The 23496-nt window shown below is 35.8% G+C and overlaps 1 long non-coding RNA gene across 5 annotated transcripts in view; it reads right to left on the bottom strand.

The window, feature by feature from the left end:
* Window positions 1-23496, bottom strand: part of LOC116490202 — a 155865-nt gene that overhangs the window by 22510 nt on the left and 109859 nt on the right. For 3 of the 5 annotated variants that reach the window (XR_004253343.1, XR_004253345.1, XR_004253347.1), the window contains 2 exons: window positions 4061-4355; window positions 204-312 (listed from right to left, as the gene is read on the bottom strand). This is a non-coding gene — a long non-coding RNA (uncharacterized LOC116490202). The other 2 variants (XR_004253346.1, XR_004253344.1) reach the window with 2 other exon arrangements.

Here is a 23496-nt window from a genome sequence, read left to right on the forward strand (position 1 = left end):
TCCTCAGTTCCTTGCCTATTTAATAAGGATATTAATACTTCATTAATTCTACCCCTTGCTTGTATGCCTTTTGAAGGCCTCTCAAAGGTTTTTGTAATAGAAGCTACCTCTTCTAGTATCTGTAAAACTCACAGCAAATAAAGGCTTGTTTTTTACTGGAGATACAAAAGTAATTAAAAGAGGGAATTGCAATCAGAACTTACATCTACCATAGAGCTGGTAGGAATTGATGTTCAGTATCAGCAATATAGGGATATACAATGTGTAGTGCTGAAGATGGCCCTTCAGGGAGCTTGCAATTAAAGAGCTGACCTGTAAGAGACAATAAATATTGGGACAACTATGACAAATCCAGTTAAGATAAATAAATAAATAAATAAATAAATAAATAAATAAATAAATAAATAAATAAATAAAAAGTCCCTGACCAAAAAGAGAGAGAGAGAGAGATTTTAAGTGTTGTAAACTTTCACTGAAAAAAAACACACATATATGCAATTTCTTGTTACAAAAATGAGTCTGAATAATAATGTTAAAATGAAAGAGGTCATTTCAAAATCAGTATTTCCTTACATACGAGTTTTTAGATCTTCCAATTTTTAAAAAACTTTGCCTTTTCAATTTTTTTTCCTGGTTTATGGAAAACACAGGTGCTGATCAACTGAAATTTCTTAAAAGAATAATGCTCTTTCCATGGCTATTTATGTTTAAGCAATAAAACCTTAAGACTCAGTTTTATTGTTGTTGTTTTGTTTGTTTGTTTTATTTTAGTGGGCCTTGCAAAAAATCAGATTTTTCTGGGTCTTGTATCAAGACCTCTTAAGGCATTCCAGGTGTAGGAATTTCTTGCGTGTTGTATTATTAAAAATATTTTTCTTGATTAGAAGTAGTTGTTGTAAGTATGGAAAATATTTCCATTGCTTAGTATAACTGTCCTGATCATGCAGATGATTCAAGCTCTAATTCACATAGTTTATCCAATGAAACAGTTCAATGGATTGAAATTAAACGTGTTTTAAGCATCAGACCATTATTGAATAGTATCCAAAAGAAAACGAAATTATTTTCACTTGCTTTAGAATTCACAGAAAGCCAAATACAGCTGTTATTCAGCTGTTTAAAGTAAATGATGAAAAATGACACAAAAGAAAGAGGTCTGTGTCTGTAAATCATTGATAGAAATGTCTGTTAAAGACAAAGAGCAAAATCTTATTTCTCAGAATCATGTACTTCTTTGAAAATAATCAATGTTCTTGCTATATGTATGTTGTTATTACAGGGATAAATGAAAAAAAAAAACACAACCTATTGCTGCATTAGTGTATTGGACACGTTTTAAAGGCTGCTATATTTGCATTTTCTAGTATTTTTCTTTCTTCCATAATGCATAACCCACTGCAAAAGAATTTCTATTATATTGTATTCTGAAAATGAACTGTTCTCTACAATGTACAACAAAGGAAATATTAATTATGTAATATATATCCTAATAATATGGACTTCTATAAGCACACAAAATTGCATGGGGGAAGAAAATCCAGATGTTTTAATATGACTATATATATATTCTGTAGGAAGTTTGGTATGATTATGACTTCAAATTGGGCTTTTATTGCATATAAACATGTTTCTAGATCTAGAAAAGAGCTAAATGTCATGCGTTAACTAAAAGAATGAACATATTTAATGTAGAAGACAGTGTGGTAAGTCTCCTTTTACTTAATAATAGTGAATATTTTTATGGGTTCAATGATATATAAATTTTTCTTTTTAATGAATTTTCAGAGAAGTTGATAATAATACCTAGTAACAATGTTAATACAGTCACAGAAATAAATAAAACAATGAATGATTCCAATAAGAATACACTCCTCTTGGATTTGGAGACCACTAATAAAAGTAAACTTTGCATACTCGGATAATTCTTCACTAACAACATGTCTGTACAGTTGTACGATCTTTCAGAATGCAGTTGACCTATTTTTCTTGTCCTAATTGCAAGGCAAAAGGATTCATATGAGTAAAAGGAAAAATGATTCTGTTTAGAAGGGAATTACAAATTATGCCAGAAGCCTAATAAATCTGTTGCCATGACAATCAAAGAGACAGGTCTTACAAAACCCTTTCTAATTTATTCACATGAGTAGTTCTTACTCATATGAGTTGTCCCATTGATTGAAATAGACCTGTTGATGTGAGGGGAGATTTGCAGTAGGAAATTTGAATTTAACATGCAGTCCTTGTTCACATAAAAAGCTCAGAGGACTACTTCCACAAGTGAGAGCTTCTTTAAACAATGGAGTTTGGAAGATGACATTTTTGAGTTCTCTTATCCTTCCTCAGTCTTCCTTATCAATTCTTAAAATATTTGTGCATTTTAGATGGTAAAATCTACTTCATTGTACATGTATACATATTTTGAACCTTTACTCCCACAATCCAGACTGTTTCCTCCATTCTGAAAAACTACCACGCTACCAGAATATCTTTGTATCATCTCAGTTTCCTCCTGCTGCACTGATTTTAAAAAGCTGCATTTCCATTCTCTCTCTAAAAAACTACCTTATGAAGTCCTTCGCTGCAAAAGGAGAAGGCGTGTTGGGAACTGACACAAAATTTGATTTTTTGAACAGGTTTTAAGCTTTTAAACTCAGTTCATGAGAGGTGTTTTGGCCTGGCCTGGCTTGGTGTTTTGCTTTGGCTCTTTGCATCCTCCCCACTCTCAGAACCTGCTGCCAGGACTCCATCACCTCCATACCCAGCTGGAATGCCTGTGACACCTGCCACACAGGCCCACTTCTGGCCCATCTCAAACCCTGTAAAGCCCTGTAGGACTCACCCTCAGAGTGGGGCAGGCCCTTATCATGGTTTGCTCCCCAAGGGGCAGTCACCTTTCCCTCTTCCAAATTCACTGATCAACCAGAACAGAGAAGAAAATATATATTTACCATTGGCATGCTTACAACTTTTAGTTCTACCCTATGTTACCGAAACAGGAATCCAAGTAAACTAGGTTTTCTGGAAAGCTAAGCTGTTCTGTCTCAGTTCATTCACTTTATAATTCCTGATCTGCTTGGCAATTTCCTGATAATGACCCTAAATTGTGGTAAGTCGGTTATTTAGCTAATAACATCACCTAGCACTCTTCTAGCACCTCTCATCCAGGAAGATGAAGGCAAATTACAGCTGTTAATGAACAAAATCTTGCAACATTCACTGAATTCATTTACAATTATTCCTAACACCCCACTAGTACATGACAGAAATTACTTGATATGAGAACATCTCATACTGTGTTTGCTTACTTTTGCTATGACTTAGGTCATTAAAAGTAACTGTCATAATTCACATTGGTCTTTTTTTTTTTTTCTCTTTTTTTTGACTTTCTGATTTGTAAAAGGATCTGCCTCACACTGCACAAAAACCAGGATCTGTTTCTGCATTTGATACTTGTTTCCTGTGAGGAAAAAATAAATAAATCTTTTGTACCTGCAGATCTTGCATTAGCTAGCAGACACAGAAAACTGTTCTGTAGCTTTTGTTTATCCAGATAATACAGATTTGTAGCTATTCTTATGTTCATACAGGATTTATTTCCCCTACTATTTTTGCCTTCTAGTGGTCAGTACACAACTGAGGTGCAGGGAAGGTGTAGCACCATGACCCCAGAGAGACAGAGACAGAGAGAGGAAGAGGAGGCAGGAGGAAAGGAATGGAGGGATGGAAAAAGAGATAGAAATTTCAGAGAAAATTCTTAAACATCCCCTTTAACCTGGAAATACCTACAATATAGCTACCAAAGTTCCAGTCCAAGTGCAGCTGATAACACAGGTGTGCACACACGCAAACACATACAGCCAAAAAGCAAGGGAAAAAGACAGAAATGGTCTTATAAAGCTGCTGCAGTAATCAGAACACTTGCTCCTGGAAAACAGCCATACTGACAAATGTTTTTTTGTTAGCATTTTACATTTTTTTCAATTTTCAGGTGATTATTGGTAGTATCTTTAGCTCTCACCATAACAGAAATATTATTATTAAGGAAAGAAAAAGGCCTTACCATGCAGTGCATCAGGAAGAGATGAGAAGCACAGAGCATGCTGCAGAGATTAAGCTCAGCATGGCACTCAGATATCCTGTGGAATTGAAGAAAATTGTCCAACCCATTCTTCCTAACAAAGCGGACAAGTTTTCTCTAGGCTTGAATTTTTCACAAGAAGCCAGATCCTTAAAGTGCATTATATTTTCTTCTTCAGGAGATATATTTCCTCCAGTTAAGTTTCAGCTCCGCAATGCCATTTCCAATCAGCATGAAGAAGTTCTTCATTCCCAGATTCGTGGTGTCATCAGAGGGACTCCAAAGAAAATCAAAGAAAGAAAAAGAAAAAAAGAAAAGAATACCTTACTGAAGCCCTGAAATTTCTGTGCAGAGAAAGGGGGAAAAAATAATAACCCCTCATTTATTCTATTGCCTATGTGTTTCACAACAATCAGTACTACCTCTTTGGTCTCATATGTGCAGTGCTGATTACCTGTAATAAAGGAAGAGACAAAAACTTTCCCAATTCACACATGATGCATTTTCATTACTGCTGCTCAACTGTGTGCTACCAAACAACCCTTCTCATGCTGAGGAATCTTTAAAATGATCTGATCAAAGCAGCAGCTGTCCCTTTCCCTTCCCAATGAACATGAACATTAGAATTTCTAGAAAAGCATTGAAAGAAGCTTGAGAAATAACCCTAAATGAGATCTAAAAGCAAAACCCTCAAAGCAGGGGAGTTCTTGAGCAAGAAGCTGCCTTTCCTGAAGGATTTGGGGATACAGTCTCTAAATCATTGTAAGGAAAGAAAAAGAGATAAAGAATAGTAGCTAATACAGGGTTTGGAGAGGATGGGGTGGGACTGAATGGGTGTCAGGCTGGGGTGGGATCCTGAGTCACCCTCAGCCTCCTGCCTTCTCACTGACAGCAGCACGGGCTTCCCCTGCACTTTCTGCAAAGCATATTAATTGATTCTGGTTGCTGAGCAACTAACTCTGGGGAGCCACATCGACAGCTCCGGCACGGCTTCAGCAGCAACAGCAGCTCAGAGAGGGGATGTTCTCCCTGCCTGCCTCCTCCTCCTCCCTGGGCTTGCTCCGCTCTCAAGGATGCCCTCAGCCATCCCGTAGGGAAGCTTTGCAAGGAAAGGGTGAAACCACTGCTAATGCAGCAGGGAAAAGAGGAGGTCTGCCCTCTTTTATGCGGCATGGCTGAAGCCCCCAGCAACAGTCCCCACCCTGGGAAACCCACCCAGACACAGCAGGAGCAGGGTGAAGCAGTGGGGAGGTGCTGTTCCCTGCTTAAAACCAAAGATGGGTTAACCCTCTGGTTCTCCAGGCAAAGATGTCATTAAAATGATGGGTGACTCCCTTAGTTATGCCAATGCATGGGTTCAAAATTGAACTTCCAGCTGAAGCTACTTTCATACACGTAAGCTCTGTTCCTGTGATAATAGTGCAAATGTACTACTTATTTCTGACCTCTTTATCATGTTGCATTTCAGACAGAGCAAATACTTCTCTGACTGAAAAGATATGCAGTAAGCCAGAGCTACCATCCAGAGGAATTGCCTGGACGTATTTCTCTGAGACTGCAAAATGGAGTTCTCTGACATAACCTTGCCATTGCTTTCACCGATGTCTCATTTAACTCACTGACAGGAGAAAAGCAACAATGATGCCATTTAGTTTTGGCCCATAAAAGTGGATAACTGGAGCTGACCCTGAGAGATTCATCCCAGAGTGCCTCAACTAATGGCCCCAGAGGAACGGCAGAGGACTTCTGCAAGGTTGATGCCAAGTGGACAGACCCTAAGCAGGACCTGACCACTGCAGCTTGTGGCAGGGTTTCTGCTGACTTCTGTGGCTCAATAAACTGAAAAACAAGACATTCCAAATACCTTGTTCCCAAAATAAGTTTCATAACATAAACAGTACTTCTCAAACTGTATCCAAAACAAGACATTCTTGTGTTGGATAAATCCTTAGTCAGATCATGGCATTTGCTCAACACTGACTAAGCTGTGTTCCCATTGACCAGGTAAGATGTAAGAAACGAAAAGGCCTCAGGATTTCTCCCCCTGGGATCCGGTACTAGGTGTAATATCAGATCTTGGCCAAACTGCTCACATGTGATTACTGTCAAAGACCCAAGCTACATCAGTTCTTTATTTCTGTTACAGTGATAGGACAAGCTAAAGGGCAAGGCCGTGTGAAATGCCTTAGTTTGCAGTCACATAAATAGACAGATAATTCTCCTCTTGAAAAACTCCAACCTATAGCTCACGTGTGCTATCTAAATGGCAAGCACTGGGCCTCAGTGAAAAGGGGACAGGTTATCTTAAGTAAAAGTAACTTTTCTGACAGTAGTTTAGCCCCACCACACTCTGCTTTCATGCTTTATAAAGCAAGATCTACAGTGTAGCTTCATTTTCTTAGTAGAGTTAGATGCTTTATGTATATTTAAACTTCAGCAAGGACCATTAGATCAGTTAGTAGAGCTTCTGTTTGACACAGATCACAGAACATTTTCAATTCATCCAATATGACTATGTATACAAGTGTTTACTTCATCCTCCTGGTACAGTTTAGAGAGGAATATGGGAATTTCAATATTGATTTAGTAAGTGAAGGTCATTTAGACTCCTATCAACAAGATACTGCAGGATATTTCTAAGAAAAAACAAAGAAACAAAACAAAACAAAAAAAAAAACAACAAACACTATAGTTGAACTACCTCCAGGTAAATGCTTTTTTTTTCTAAGTTCTCTTAGCCTACTAACCATAGGTTAAACACACTAAAACTAAGATAATATAATACACGTAGACTGTTCCTGATTTATATGATCATCGATTTATGTAGTAAAATAAAATCAGTACTATTCACTATCCCTTAATCTCTTCTGCCAATTTAGATATTTATTCTGACCATCTCTCATAGCACCTCATCTTTGTTCCTGAGTAGGAATAAATCCAGAAAGGCTTCCTGTAGTAATGGTTGATGTAAATAATGTATTTTGTTATGAATCCAGAAAGGTTTCCTTAACAATGGTTGATGTAAATAATGTATTTTTGTTATGTGTCACTGCTTATATCTGACATTACTCCCTTCAGCCCACAAGTTTACATGCTTGCAACAAAGTGCTGAGAAATAATAAAAATCAAGATTGAAAGAGAGTTAACCCACCTCTGTCTCACAGCCACATGCTAGTCTTAGGAAACGACTTTCTAACCAGTGCTTACAAGTCTCTTTTCTGGAGTCTCCATTTACAAGTCTTTTTTTCTGGAGTCTCCATGCTTTTGAAAGGCAATTTATTCCAATGCCTCACTACCATGACTATAAAAAGGGTATTTCTAAGCTCCATTGATGCAAAGTTAAACATAATATTTCTTGTCTTTTTCACTACAATAAAGAAAAAGAGCTTCTCTTTGCAACTTCCTCTTATGTGTTTAAAATTAATTATCTTTTTTTATCAGTCTCTTCCCTTTATAGATTAAAATCTTATTTCACTTTTTTTTTTTTTTTTTTTTTTTTTTTTGTTAAGGAATAGTTTGTCACACAATGACCATTGGGTTGTAAATGTGAAATTATGGGTTTATAGAGATGTATATTAATGCCTGTAAAAGGAAACAGAACCAAAGAGAGTGTGTTTGGCTTAGAAAAATTAGTTGCACAATGTAGGAGCAGGGAAACAAAGGAAAACTTCCTCTGTCTGCTATGGTAGGGTTATGGAATGTCTCACTGTTCCTTTTTTCTTTTCTGAACAAAATGGTGTGACAGAAAGGAGGAGGTGAAATACAGCTGGGTATCGTGACTGTTGTGACTGATGAGTCTTGCCAACCCATGGAAAAAGATGGCCCCATTTAAGAGCATAAGAAAAAAAATCCTTTGAATTTGTATAATGAATTTATGAAATACTAGATAGAATAGTGACTCTAGCACAAGATCTCAGGTAAGTAGTATGGCAAAATGGAGAAATATATAAAGAAAAGATCAGAGGTGAGTATGTACCTGGGAGGAATGAAAGGCTGGAAAACTTGTGAATGTTTAGACTAAGGTGACAGAGAAAGGTGGAAAGATTTTCCAAATTCTTACAAAGAAATTACTGAGTCAACATGAACATTTTTCTCCATAAGCATAGTAAAATAAGTCTTCTTTTGGCATAAGCTGTAATTGTTTAATCTTTTTCCCTTTTAGCCCATTACTTTCATGTCAGTGCCTGCTTTTATCCTCAACAGTGACATTTTTAAAAAGTGTGAAAACAAGTTATTGATATTTTAATGGACTATGTTTTGTACTTTATTTTTACAAGGAGGAACACCAAACAGTGTTGAAGTGCTTTATTGGAGAAAATTTCATAAAAAGTACTAGGCAAGGGCCGTTGCAGAACAAAACAATGATATATAACCACCAATAAAAGGAAATGAGTCAACAAGTGTTGATTTCAAAAAGAAACCAAGCTGTTTGCCATATAGGGAGGAACCCTCAGATTTTTAATTGCAGCAACCGTAGGTTTGGAGGTGTCAACATTCATTTAGTGTTTTGTTTGTTTGTTTGTTTGTTTGTTTAAATTTTGGAAAAAACAAAACTCTTTAGATAAAATTCAGTCCCTTAGAGAAAGCAAGTACAGCATCTCTCTTTCACAAGCTTGAATTTCATCTCATATAAATGCTTTTTATTATGCATTAAAAGGCTGACTAATGCACATGTTCTGTTTCTATTACATTCTCTATTTATCTTTCCTCTTCCCACCTTTCCATCCTTTCTGTAGTACTATCATCCTCTTTGAGAAAATGACTGTCCTGTGAGCCTAAGGACCAGAGCAAACCAGGACTTGGTCAGCCTCCATTTCCCTGCAAAGGGGCACCTGGTGTCCTACCAAAACCATGAGCTCCTGCAGGTGAATCAGACCGGCAGCGTCCCTTGGTGTTCAGGGCTGCAGATAACTAGGGCCCGTAGTGCAAGACCTTGTACTTCAAATTGATGGAGGTGCCATCAGAAGGTGCCCTTCTTGGGCATCCTTGTGGGCTCTCAACTGAATCACAGGGGAACTCGCCAGTACACACAATTGCCTATCACTGGAAACAAATGAAATAGCTCTCTCTCCCTCTCCTTCTCTCTTTCTTTTGTTCTTCCTTCCTTCCTTTCTTTCTTACCAAAACATTGGCCTTCATCCCAGTCATATTCAAATACCTGATAGAGACCACTCCTTCATTGATTTTAAGCTGTGCCTTCACTCACTGTCATTTGAGAACTGAATTACATTTTTAAAAGCGGTGTTAAATATAAAAGATACAATAATTTTAACATATATGCAAAGATATTAACAGATCTTGTAAATTATTAAGTATTAAACAAAAGGCATAATTCAATTATGTGTTAAATTTTAATTAAGAGCCCGTGAAAATGGTTTGCAAAGAATTTTTCTGGAAATGTTTCTCATTTTGACCTTTCAATATTCTGTGTCTCAATTACTATTCAGTCAATTGCAACACAAACAACTGAATTGATTTCTTGCCTTTTTAGTTTAAATGTCATATAATACATTCATAAGAATTTGAGCTTCAGTGAATGTATTTTCAGATCATCATCAACAATTAATTGGAAAATTTAACCATAAGAAATATACCTTCAATCAAGAAAATATCCAAAAGCATGGCAGAGCATAGACAAACAGTTACATCTACTTTTAGCATATTTAGCATTTCTAAAAACTATTTTTAATGTACTTTTAATATAATATTACTATAATAATTATTTTCAATATTCTATATTGAAAACCATTTTAATTTATTTTTTTCTAGTTTTCATCAGTGCAAATCTGACTAGGATATCACAATTGGAAAAAATTTGCATCAGTAAGAAATTTGCACAGCCAGTGGTAAGTAAAGCCAGTGAAATGGAAAACATTTTAGAATTGTGGTTGTCTTTATTTTTAAATAAATGCTACTTTACTCCAATTTAACCTCTAACTGAATAAGGAAAGATAAAAGGTAACTGCTTGTGGTTACTAATTGTTGGGTTTGCTCATGCTTTCACAGGTTAGTCTGAAATAAATGATCTGATTCTAATTTCACTTACAGGAAAGTAAACCTACATTTGCCAATTACAGTGATATTTTACATCTTTGAAGCTAGTAACAGCAGATACACAGTAATAACTGTTCATCGCAACTGCTAGCTCCAGTTTAAAATCGCTATATACTGGTAATCTCATACTACTTTCCTTATGTCACTCTAGAACTGAGAAGAGGATTTCAATGTATCTTTATCAAAAATGTATCAAAAATATGAATACCTGGCTAGTAGTGCAGCCATATTCACTGCAGAAAATGCATGCACTAAATATATTTCTTCCGTGGAATATAAATGAATAATCTCAACGGATTTAAAAAGTGACATCTCGACCAAAAGCACCATTTTCTGTAAAGACGAAACAGCAACAGATACTTTCTGGATCATCAATACCAAGCACAAGTTACATGTCAAAATGAGTGGTCTGATCCAACTCCTCTGACTTGGGTAGCAAAGCACTCTGCTCCTAGGAGATTGGCATTGTCTCATAAAAACTGCTTAGTCTACTGCACCAAATGAAGATGGACCTGTATCTGTGATTTTGCTTAAAGAAACTGCATGTACATTAACCCGTTCTGAAAGACAGGCAGGGTTTTCTGAGAGGCGGCTGCATGTTTGCAGTGCCTCTGTTCAAACTGGAATCTGGTTAGAACAGCAATCTTTCTATACAGCCGTGTAGTAAGATAGGACATGCAATGCATGAATTCATTGAATCCCAAGGGTGATCATCTGCCTGAAATCCTTTTCTAGATAAAAATGTTCACTCGTGGTAAAAAAAAAGCTCTTGAGTAAGTTAAGCAGCAACACTTTTACTGCTGAATAAATATTCACATTATTTCTCAACAGGCAATATACCCACTGAGCAAAAATACATAATAGTATGCTAATGAAGGATTAGAAAGGCACTGACTAAATTAGTCTTACTATAGTTCTGTTAAGCTCTTGGGTGTGTATTACATGACATTACTATTTAAGACCATAGAATATTTTTTATTTTTATTTTTATTTTTTTTTTTTAATCTGGGTAAGACAAGGTAGAGACTTCCAAGCATTAGAAAAAGTAACATACTGAATATTCATAGGATTCACTTGGAGCTCTTAACTACTGCACTACACACAGGACAACCTTGCTGGACTGAACACTGCACAGCAGCCAAAGAACCCCTAAACAATATTAAATACTCTAAAAAGCAGAGAATGAGTATTGGCATAATATTGCACAGTACTTGAGTAAATGCATTTTGAGGAATTTGACACAAGCAAAGATTTAAGTAACTGCTGGCATTTCTACTCTGGATACCATTGTTCTCCAGAATCTCAGTACCAGAAAGGCTGGTAGAGCCTTTCAAAGCATTCCTAATTATTCTGTATTTCACAAAAGACTTTTCAGCTCTTTGCTTTGCTTCTTTTTGCCACCAGCGGAGGTACCTTCATAAGCAGCCTTTTGCTGAAAGTAATTGGAAACAGAGCAGCAAGTCCCTAAACTTCAGAGAATTGCCCATAGCTGGGGAAAGCAAATCCCATCAGCTGCCCTCTGCCATACACTTCTGAATCCTTCCTAAGTAATCACTCACACCAGTGATTAATATTTTGAAAATTTTACAGTTGAATAAAGCACAGGTATAGGTTGATTCTTCAGAGCAAAAAGGTAAAAGCAAACTATACAAATATAGATTCACAAGGGACTTTGAAGAGTCCCTTGGGGGAAAAAAATAAAAGAAAAGGTGGGGTGTAAAAATATAGCTTTCAAGAGGTATATATTTCTTAATTGTTCCCTTTGGTTTTAGACTTTTTTTTTTTTCTGTGCCAGTCTCTGTTTAATTAATTAATCACCGTGTTTGCACATCTTGAATGCTTTGTGTTAATGTTTCACTCCCTTTTGCAGATTGATCTGCTGTGAGATTTTAATGAGAGCCATTTCTCATGTTTTTATGCAGAATTATTATACAGAGGAGAAAGTGATAATAACTCAGTCTTCTGTTAATTACACATCTAATTATTCTTAGAAATTTATTTAGAATTGTGTCTGCCAGCAGGCTTTGATTCATTTATCATAGCCAGATTGAAAATAGAACCTAAATTAATTGCTTTCTGTAAACAACCATATTTTAAATAATTTTAAAAAATGCATATTTATATTTTAGCCTAAAATACTCTCTTCTCTGACTATCATTCCTGTAAACAACAACAACAAAAAACTTAGAAAAACATGTAAAATCTTTGCCTTTCAATAATCATAGTAATTCCTAAAGCTGGTAAGCATTCTCAGAAGACAACAGAAAAAAAGTTTCATTAAGACAAAACTTATTTATGTTTAAAATGTCTTCTGTTTTTTCTAAATGGTAATGAGGTCTTTTATGCTAAAAGTCTTCAAATAGGAAGCCTCACCTCTAGAGGCACAGCAGTGCCATTACTTAGAGAGAATAACAGTTCTTTCAAGGGTGAAAGAGAAAGAAATATCTATTTTTGATGCTGTCAATTCCCACTTGTGAGCTTGGAAACCCCTTGTTTACCACTGTACTTCTACAGTGCTGCAGACCTTATCTGTAACATAAGCTGCCTGAAGATCTGAGTTCAGGAAACTGTACTTTCAGGAGAAAGCTCTTCAACAAAAATCATCTTTAGAAGGTTAGTCCTATACATATTATCACATCTATCATATGGAATAACATTGCTTTAACCATAGTAATCAATCTAGAAGTAATTATAGGATGACAGAAAGAGGTTTAAACAGAGTTACTTCACTAGATAGGGATGATTTATGTACGTGTCCCTTTCCAGTAGCATATAAATGTATACAAAAAAATTGCATATGTTAGGGATTAGTCTGGAATGATAGGCAGATCCTGGCTAAATAAAGCAATAATATCTTCACAGAAATATTTCAGCCTATAGGTAGTGAATTTGTAACTTGACAGACAGAAAATGACAAGGTGTGATACTGCATATTTAACATTTAAGAAATACAGTTTGCCTTTGATCCCAGTCCCCTGTGAGCCCCTTCCCCTTACCAAAACAGAGGCTGGCAGAGAAGCCCGCGAGACTTACCTGTCTGCCTGGCAGGAGATTAAGAAGTTTAAAGCACCGAAGTTCTTGTGACAATCAGCCACTAGCATTTAGCTTACTTGGAAATAATTACATTCTTCCATCTTTCAGCCTTCTCAGTAAGTGAAAGCTGGTGATGGATGCCAGCAGCCTTGTTAAAATATCACTGTAATCCGTTCAAGCTCTGGAGATTGCTTAAAAAACAAGGTCCATAAACATGCACTGTCTATAGCTTCCCAAGCAGCTCAGCATTTTCCAAGTGGGTACGCATCTTCCTTTTTCAATGCTGCACTTTGCAGAGCATTCTACCTTTCTTCATTTCAGTAGAAAGGATGCAGTTTTTGAAAGCAAATTCTACAGGAACAAAAGTATTTTGTATATTCAAGCTTTCTCACATCAAATAGTTAGGATTTTTGTATAGGAGATAGCCTTTATTTTTTTTGTTGTTTTGATTGTTGCTTTTCTCCATAAATATATTTTAAAAATGCTTCAAATACAGAAGCAAGAAGCAAAGAAGATATAACTGTTCAAGAAGCAGCAGTCAAGGATGGGTGTCTTGTGATTGCTTTGAGTTAATACTCCTCAGGGGGAGATGAAAAAAGCACAAATACAGCAAAATCTGTCTTACAGAGTAAAAATCTGTTGTATAAGCCAGTCTCTGGCAAAGTGAAATAGCATGTGCACTTCCTCTGTTAATTTCTAGCATGCCAAAGAGGAAAGGAAATTAGAAGCTTTCCGCTGATTAGAAACAAACAGGTAAGAAGAGAGAAAGAAAATTTGGTATATTTGTCTACTGTAATTGTTTCTACTTCCCTCAGAAAAGTATTTGAAAACTCCAAAATCTATCAAGGATATGTATGTGAAAGCTGCATTTACCAGTACCACAGAACATTTTATCTTTACCAGTATTATTAGGGGCATATGTGGAGAATGAACTTTTAATATTTCTGCATCCCCTAGATAGAAATAAACACATTTGTGGCTGCTCTTTCATTAGCCTAAAACACATCAGGTCTTTGGACTTGCTGGAAAACATGACTATGAAGGTCGTTGCAAGAATCATAAGTGCTGAACACTTTTGAATAGCTGACCCAATTACTGGCACCAAGGAAACTTCAGCCTAAGAAGCCTAATTCAAATCCCACTGAAGCCCATGAAAATATATTCTGAGAGGCTGATGACAAGGGCTTTTGCCAGCTGGTTTCTGTGCCCCCGGGCATCTGTGCACAATAAGACCACAAACTTACCAAAAACATCTTGGAAGGAGTTGGTTGAAAGCCTTTTGTGACCTGGAGCTCTCACAGATGTAACAGTTTGATTCTGGGTCTGAATTTGCTCAGATAATGCATGCTGCACAAGCACATGCCTGTTGCCTTCAGGGCCAAAAAAGAAAACATCCCATTTATTTGTACAATGAGTCCAGTTGTAGACCAAAATGCCACTGAGCTAAGTGTTAGTCAAGCATAAAACAAAGAAATTCCCCAGCTGCAAAAATTTACAGTCCAGCTGTCACCTTTCATACTGCCCACTTTCAATGCCACCAAATCTTTTAGAACCCAGCGTTCTACAAGAATTTAAAGCTTTCTAATTATTAACACTTCAATACTGTCAGTTGCTTCTTTTTTTTTCCATAGCAGGGCTCAACCTAGCTCTTTCTAATTAGTGGAAACATTGCATTCCGGAAAAAATAAAAAATAAAAAATCAACCCTTATTTCCATTAATCAAGTTATTAGAGAGGCTGGAGCCAATGCGCATCTGTGTGATATACTGACAATATGAAATGTGGGGAAAAAAAAAAAAGAAGAAGAAAAAAAGACTACATTTCACATTTGAGCTCTGAGTCACACACAAGATACAGCAAATCCCAAATCCTTGCCTAAGAAATCACTGATAGCTCAGGGCTTTGTCTGAAAAAGCTGTAGCACTAAGTTTAATTTGCATACTCTTTCCTTTGCCATATTCACAACTCTGTATTTTGCTGTATCCAAGTATCCAAAGCTTATATGTGCATGGAAAACTGCCTGCCCTTTGATAATGCTATGGCTGCTGATCGTGTAGAAGAAGCATTCGCATGTCCCTAGGCACTAACAAGCTGGCAATTCCCTTTGTCTCTGATGGCTGGTTGGAAAGGTAAGTTCTCTTTCCAGACACTCAGCAGCTCCACTCCCTCTGCAAAAGCTGCAGATAGGAAGGTGAAAACATAGGTTTTTAAGTGTTATGGAGGAAATCTCAGCCCACTACTCAGTCCAGCAAGTTTCAGGGGCATCTTGAGTCGCCCCAGCTTTACTCCTGCACCCCATCTAGGTCCTTAGGAAAATCTTCCTCTTGTGTGAACTGCAACCTGGCTGTGTATCTGCTCCTTTCAGGGGCCTTCCCACTAATAAAGAGTTGCTTTCCAGTCAAACCACTGACATAGCATCACATGCAGTACCCCTGTGAAAAAAGAACACTAAAACATTTGCATCATCTATCACAGTACACATAAGTAAAGAGAAGCACCTCTACGTGGAAAGAAACAACCACTGACAAAGTATGTAGTGCTTTCTGCTCACTAACACATATTTTTCACTGTGTCAGGCTGATACCAACCCCAGCACTGTCAGTGCAACAGAGCTTGTGGTGTTTTGTGGCAGAATTCTCAATGCCCATCCTGTTTTCAATTCACATTTGACTTTTAAATACACTTATCATGGACTCTGTCCTTTTAGCATGCCCATTTTTGAGTTCCCCACCAAAGAAGTCTTTGAAAAAGGTCTGATGTCAAATGAACAGACATCTGGACTCCTGAAAATTCGGGCCAGTTTAGCATTGGGCAGTAAGAGAAAAAAATAGGATAAGAGATACCATATATCAGTAGTTGCTTTCAGAAACAAAAGTGTGGTCATTAAATTTATAACTATCTTGTTAAGCATTAAGAACTTCCATGTTTTGACTCTACAAAGTATATCTGTCTCTAGAAATTATTTTGAATATCTGAATTATCCTTCTTCTATCAGATCTAATAATCCTTGTGTAAAAATTCTCACCTTATGTTTTCCAGCTTAAAGACACAGATTTTTAAATAGTACAAAATACAGCACTCACAGTTACATTTTAGGAATAGAGGTCAGTGTGTATGTATGTTCCAAAGTTTAGGATGTTAATAACACTAGAGGTTCTATAGTTTTCTGTGCAATATGGCATTTCAGTTACTGATTATAAAAAAATGAATTTATTCTAAGGGTCATTTTCACATCGGAAGGTGACACTACCATTGCAGAGGTCTTACAGGTAACCCTCTCTAGTCCTGGGAGAGTCTGTGTGTCCCAGGAAGTACTCTGAGAATCTTTAGCTCCCCTTGAAAGTCAGCAAGAGCTGAATGCAACCCCTCAAAGAGCCAGGATGCTAGCAAGCATACAAGTTTTACACTGTTATTTAGGTTTTCACACATACTATTCTAGCATGAAAAAGGCTTTGACAGATGAGGATCAATTCATTTTAAATATTACATGAACATCCCTGAGTACCAGAGACATTCAAATGTACTTTTTCTTTGTGTCTTGCTCAGAGAATCCTAGCCTAACCAATTCCCTCTATGCATCTTAGCAAGTTGTTTGCACTAAATAATATATCCTGCCCATTTTCTTTGGTGAAATATAATCAAATGGTAAAATAATCCCAAGACCTAAAGAAAATTCTAAAAAACCTCCTCCTACTACTAAAAGTTATCATTGTCCAGAATACAGAATCTTCTAAGAATAACAAATCTGGAATACAGAATAAAACAGGAGTGGAAATGGGCTTTTTTAATAATTATGCTACTTTTATTTTTAACCAAAAATCCTGATGTACTCTGTGCATATCTGTATTAATATGCAGAATAAATTTATTTATGCTTAAAAGCAAGTCCCTGTACATAAGAATGAGGAAGCTGACTCAGCATGCTTAAGATGCATCTTTGGATTCAGTTCAGCAATATTTTAAAATAAATGTTCATGATTACTTCTAACTGTACCAATAACATGAAGAAATTCAAGAACTGTGTTTGGTTTTGATTAAGCTTGACTGTCTGCTAAAGCGCTTCTCTTTCGTCAGATACAAAATCAGTTCTAATGCTGCAGAGCTGGACTGGCTGCCATTGGACTACCTTCAGACAGTCCCCTCAACATCTAAGCAGATCATGTTCCCTGCAAAAAGAGTAGTACTTGTACATGAACACATCTAGATCATGCCAATGCATGTATCAACATCAATCTAAACTGACAAACAACTTTATATTTAATAGTCTTGTGATTACATTATACAAATGCTCTAAAATCTAAGCCAAACTTGAGAAAGAGGCAGCATTTTTTTTGTCCAGGAAGAGAAAGAAGCTACACTACAGCACCTTCATCAAAGGAAAATGACTTTGATCCTTCAGCTGCATTAAGAGAGGGCTGTAATACAGTTGTAGACATCATCCTTCTTGATGAATGGAGGGATACTATAGTAAGACATCAGGATACATGGAGGTAGAGCCATTTTTTTTCCTCAGGTTTTTATGAACTGTATAAGGTCCAAGCACGAATCACACTCAGAAATGAGCTAGGTCAATCAGCTCTTGAAAAAACTCTAAAGTGCTCAATCACCCCTCATCCCCCAAAAGATAAAAGATAAAAGATAAATTATACAATGCACTCAGACCCACAAAGAAGAAAGAGTTAATCAAAGCTCAGGCCAGGGATCAAAGTAGTGGTGCACAGGCTTAGGGCAAAGAAGAAATGGAAATATCAGAGGAAAAAAAAATGATGTAGGAAAAGTGATAGAGAGAAGAGAGGTGTAGACTGACGAGGGCAATATGTGATAACATTGAAACACATGGAAAAGGGCAAAGGTGTTAGGCAAATAGGCTGGAATCCTGGCAGGAGCTATCTGGAATTGGATAAGAAGGAAGAAAATTGTGAACTGCAGTTTGCTCATGTCATGTAATTAACTACCTGGATCAAATTCTCCCCTGATTTATTCTCCAGGATCAAATAATTGGCAATAATTGTGAAAAAGTGAACATTATTTCAATTTAGTCATTTGTGTTTTTAAACAGTTCTAGCTAAATTTTCAAGACTAAGGTTCAACTGACAAATTTATCTGAAAACATTTCTTTAAGTTATTATTTTTTTGCTACATGATATATAGGTACCTGGAATCTGGACACATAGAAGCAAATGGATTTCTCACCGAGGACAAAGACCTGTTACAAACTTGGCTGGAGCAATTTCAGAAATTACTGCTCCACCCTTTCCATATCATTCATAAATGAAAAGTCACCACCAATCAGCTGTTGAATGAACAGTTTAAGCTCAGCAATTTTTCATTGCATCAGTGTGGATTAGATATACTCTTAATGGCAGTTACTGTGTCTTAGTGGACCAAAATGGCAACTTCCAGCTCATAGCTGGTAAGTAAAAACTAGTAGAACATCTTGATTTATGAGAACATTTTAATTTATGTTTCCATGCTTCAGTTTCAATGTTGTGCGTTATTTTCCACATAGCACTGCTCATTCAAGACCCAGTTGAACTTGGGAAGGAATGGTAGCAACCACTGGGGAGGAAAAAAAAAAAAAAAAGAAAATTATTTTTTAAATCATGAACTCATAGAGTAATTCAGGTTGGACCTCAGGAGGCCATCTAGCCAACTGCCAGCGCTGACCTGTTTTTGTCTGCTTGCCTGAAGCACCCAGCTTTCTCTCAAGCACGGCTGTAGGAGCCGGCTTTTATTAGTGTACATCTTGAACAGATGTGATGGATTTTGTTGTTCTTTCTTTTAATTTTTTCTCTAACTTTATACCCTTCAAGAATAGGCAGTGCTTAATTATTATGAATGTATTATGATCATTCTCAACATATGCTAGCCTTTATTGCTTGATAAACTAATGATAGATAAAGTGCAGGTATTTTGTATTAGTAGCTGCTTTGATACATGCATTGCATGGGAAAGATTTTTGGGGTTTGTGATAAAAAGACATATGAAAGATTCAGTTCCAGCATCAATACATAACAACATTTGCATTAGAGACAGCCTGTGACCACAGCCCTCTTCTGAGCACGTCCACAGCAAGGATGGTAATGTACTTCAAAGAGTTTGAACGAAAAAAGAAAGTATATTTGCATCTCGCATGACTCATTAACTCAACAGAGCCACCATATATCAACCAAGCTACATACAAAGAAGAATATAATAACATAATGAGTCCATAGTTCTGTTTCTAATTAACATGACTTAACTAGACACAATGAGAATTCTCACTGTGTAAGCACACTCTTGTGACTGTCATGGAAAAAACAATCTGGAAAGGTTAAAAGGACTTCTGTCCAAAATCCATTATTTTTACCTCCTTTTCATCAACACAGCTCAGTTTTATTTCAACTTGCAGCTTTTGAAGGGAGCACTTGAGAGCAGTATTGAAAACTGAGAGCTAGTATTTTCATCATTACCCATATGCAAACCAGACATAATATGTATTTCCCACAAAGAGATGTGATGCTTTCATTAGGATTAGTAAAATGCTTTTCAATCCACAGATGGAAAACATTGTCTAAAGTCAAAAAATTCTTATTCATAAGAAAGTTTTAGCTTTTTAGTCCCCTTGTAGACATTATAGTCTCATATAGTAGGCATTTATATGCTTTACTCTTTCTTATTCCACCAGAATTTACCATTGTTTGGTTTTAGCTTGTGCTTTTATCCTCATGTTCAGAAGAAGATTACACAAGGTTCTGACATAATGCTTTGCTCAACTACCCTACTACATATCAGAGAACTCCACCATTGTATGAAGTCATCAGGAAGTAAAATTTCAAACATTACAAAACAACTTTTTGCAATCTTAGCTGTGCATTTCTTAACAATCCCCATTGCAGAATAACTCTCCTTGTCTTTAGTCTACCAGACTTGTACAGTTTATTTTTTAAGAATGCCAAGAACAACAAAATATAGAAACTTCAGATTAGCAAGTTTGCAATAAATAGCATTCTTACCTACACTTATACTGTACCAGCACTTTGTCAAAAGAGACCATCCTGAATCATCTGTCCTGAGGCATTATGCAAGGGTCACAATAACTTGTTCTCATGAAATATCCTGTGTCTCTTCCCATAAGCTTCAGGTGACAACTGCAGAATTTTAGATAAAATCCAGCTTGGGAAATTACCTCCTAACTAAATCAAATAATTTCTACAGATTTAAACAAGTAATATGTTTTTCTCCAGCCCCCATTTTAAACTCCAGTTGCTGTACAGCTTTCAGTAATGTGAACACTTTACTCAGGAGTAGTTTAGAATTCCAAACACTCCTAAAAAGTTAAATTTTGCAAAGTACTTTAGCAACCAGTTTCAAAGGAGCCATAAAAGCTCAAGCTTTTCAATTTTCCATCTATGTTAAAGTAATAACTTGTTGTGTGAACACAGCACTTTTCTAAATTCTGTACCTAACTTCATAACTGGTAGTTTATTATTCATTTTTATATTTCTGCTACAAATGATGACAAATAATTTCTTCTTTTAGCTATCTTGTTAGAGTATACTCTCAATTTTTTTTGCAGGAGAAAAGAAAGAGGACCTGTTTCTCTGTTGTTGTTGTTTTAACACAGAAGATGTAATGGACAAAGTGCTGTTACTTGATTACCAGTAAAATGTTTTTGTTTTTAAAAAGTATTTTGAGACAATGGTCAAAATCTGGATACTTTCAGCTGCTTAAAAATTAAGTGGAACCAATGAATTAACTTGTTATGCAGTTCTGAGACTGAAATTTATGGGAAATATTAGAGCCAAACTTCTGTGAATGCTTTGACTGAAGGCTTTGGAAAGACTTAACTCAGCAAAGCCACCAGAGAGCACCATCCAGTTTCACAGCTGTTCTTCGTCTGCCTCTCTCCATCAGCAGATCCTGGGCAGTGACCCCTCCTCCTGAGGTGGCCCCTCATCTCAGGCAGCTCTGTTCTCAGTGATGCTTTTTGTCAGCGACAGGGGGTTTGGACACCTGACTGCCTGCACAAGGAGTGTCATGCTCCTTTTTAATAGATTTTTTTTTTTTTTTTTTACAGATACATGCCTAGACCTATTGGAAATCTAAAAGTTTCATAAACATTGAATGATTTTTACTAAAGAGTACATGTTTTAAAAGTTGCACTTTTTTTTTTTTTTAATGATGATAAATCTGTTTCCATTCATGATGTCTGAGTTTTTCTCTGTGTTACAACATCTAATATTGGATGGAAAAGATCTCTACATCCTGTGAAGAAAATATCACCTCCTGTGAAGGCAAAGCCATTATGGTTCCTTGGGTCTGCCTAGGATCATTTTCTTCTGAGCGTATTTAACTGAGCATATTTAAGTCTGCAGTTAGTTTTAGGTAATAATATTATATTTTGCTAAGTATTTCAAGTGATATATCCAGTACTTATTCTATCGAAGTGTTGCCATAAAATAGTTATAAGATGGAAGATTAAGATCCCCAAAGTCAGTGACAGTATTATTATTACATATACAACCATGGACATAATGCCATTTTGCATATCATTTTCATATACTATTTTCTCCATATACTATCTCCTTATGGTCTTAAAAATACATGTAGTTTTCACAGGCAGAAAAGATAATAAAGCTTTATCCATGCATTTCTAAAATTCCGGGTATTTATTAAATTACAAATTCCAATACTGACCAGTGATTTCAGGTTTGGGGGTGGGGGCAGGAGAGGAACTTGATTTTTTTTTTTTTATATATAAAAAAAATATATTTTTTTAAATAGTTTTTTTTGTTGTTGTTTTTGTTTTAAATATGATATGCAGTAATCTGCAAACAAAACAGTCCCCTTCTCATACTATATGCATGCAGTATACGATGTGCATGTTCTTTCATTAATCATGAATTTTCAAGCTTTGCTTTTTTTTTTTTTTCTTTCTTGGCTTTTGCAACTTTAATGTTCATCCAACATTTTTGAAATGTAATGTTATATACATTCTCTTGAAGAGAACCACTAGCAATTTTTTCATAAAAGTGTATTTTGTGTCATAGACTGTAAGTAAATTCAGCAAGTATGCACAGATACCAGGAGAAATTACTTAGTTTTGCAGTATATTTAATTTATTACATTGCATTTCTCTTTCTAAACATCTTCTCTACAAACTTCTCTCAACTGATCCTCATTAAATACAACATCATTGCCTGGATGATCATTACAAAGAGTTATATTTCTGATATAAACGGTTTCAAGACGAATACAATAAAGCAAATTCTATTCTCATTTGTACTTTGATATAAAATTTACGTCATAAATTATTATTTACTGGAATTCTGCAAAGCTTTTGTAATGAAATCCAGAACAAAGAGAGAGCCCTCAGTCAAACTGAATTTACAGAGAGGTTTTGTCCAGAGAGGCATGTCTACTTAGAAAGCTTTTAATCTCACCGTTTTCACACTTTCAAGTATGTATATCTCATAAACTATTGGGGTATTTATAACTAAACTGATGAAGAAAGGAAAAAAATATATTTTTTGTTACCAGTGTTTTGGCTTTGTCCTTCACCAAGTTATTTAAAACTTTAACTTTTTATGTTCTCAGAACTTATTTATTCTTGTCTGTCCTCGCTGAAGTTATAGGGCTAATTTATATGCAGCAAACACATAAAAATTCCAGGGGAATCTGCATATATATTTCTCTATCCTTTTATAAAATATCTCATTGTTACAGTACTTGATTTCTCTATTGTTTTAACAAAATACATGTTCTATAGCTTTTAATAAATCATAAGAGAATATCTTTTAGATATAAAGCAAGAAAAGTTGTGGAAAGCTAAAAATGTTATGACTTTCGTAGGCAAGAAAAGAATCCCTTCTATCAATCTAACACTTTTAGAGCTCATATTATGCATAGTACAACTCAACACAGAATACAGATATTTTACGCATCAGAAACTTGAAAGCTGTGTGGTTTTCCATCGGAAGGGGATGTTAGAAAGAATAAAGCAATAAGTAAATTTCAGTTTAGCAATTTTGTTAGCCTAACCTGAAAAAAAATTATAACCAGTACCTTATATTTGTTCCTTAAGTCTGATATTTCCCATGCCTTCTATAACTATTATACCTGGCTTCTGTATGAAAAAAAAAGAAAAAAAAAAAAGAAAAAGAAAAAAAAGAAGAAGAAGAAGAAGTAGAAGGAATACAAATTGCTTAACTTAGGGAAATTAAAAAAAAAAATAATCTATTTTACAGTAAATTAGGATAAATACATCAAAAAGTTCTTTTGGGATATTTTCCTGACTCACCTGAGAATTGACTTCGTATTTTCCAGTTTCAACATTAAAAAGTAGGAAAGA

This window comes from Aythya fuligula, chromosome 5, assembly GCF_009819795.1.
Source record: "Aythya fuligula isolate bAytFul2 chromosome 5, bAytFul2.pri, whole genome shotgun sequence".
In the NCBI taxonomy this organism is placed as follows: Eukaryota; Metazoa; Chordata; class Aves; order Anseriformes; family Anatidae; genus Aythya; species Aythya fuligula.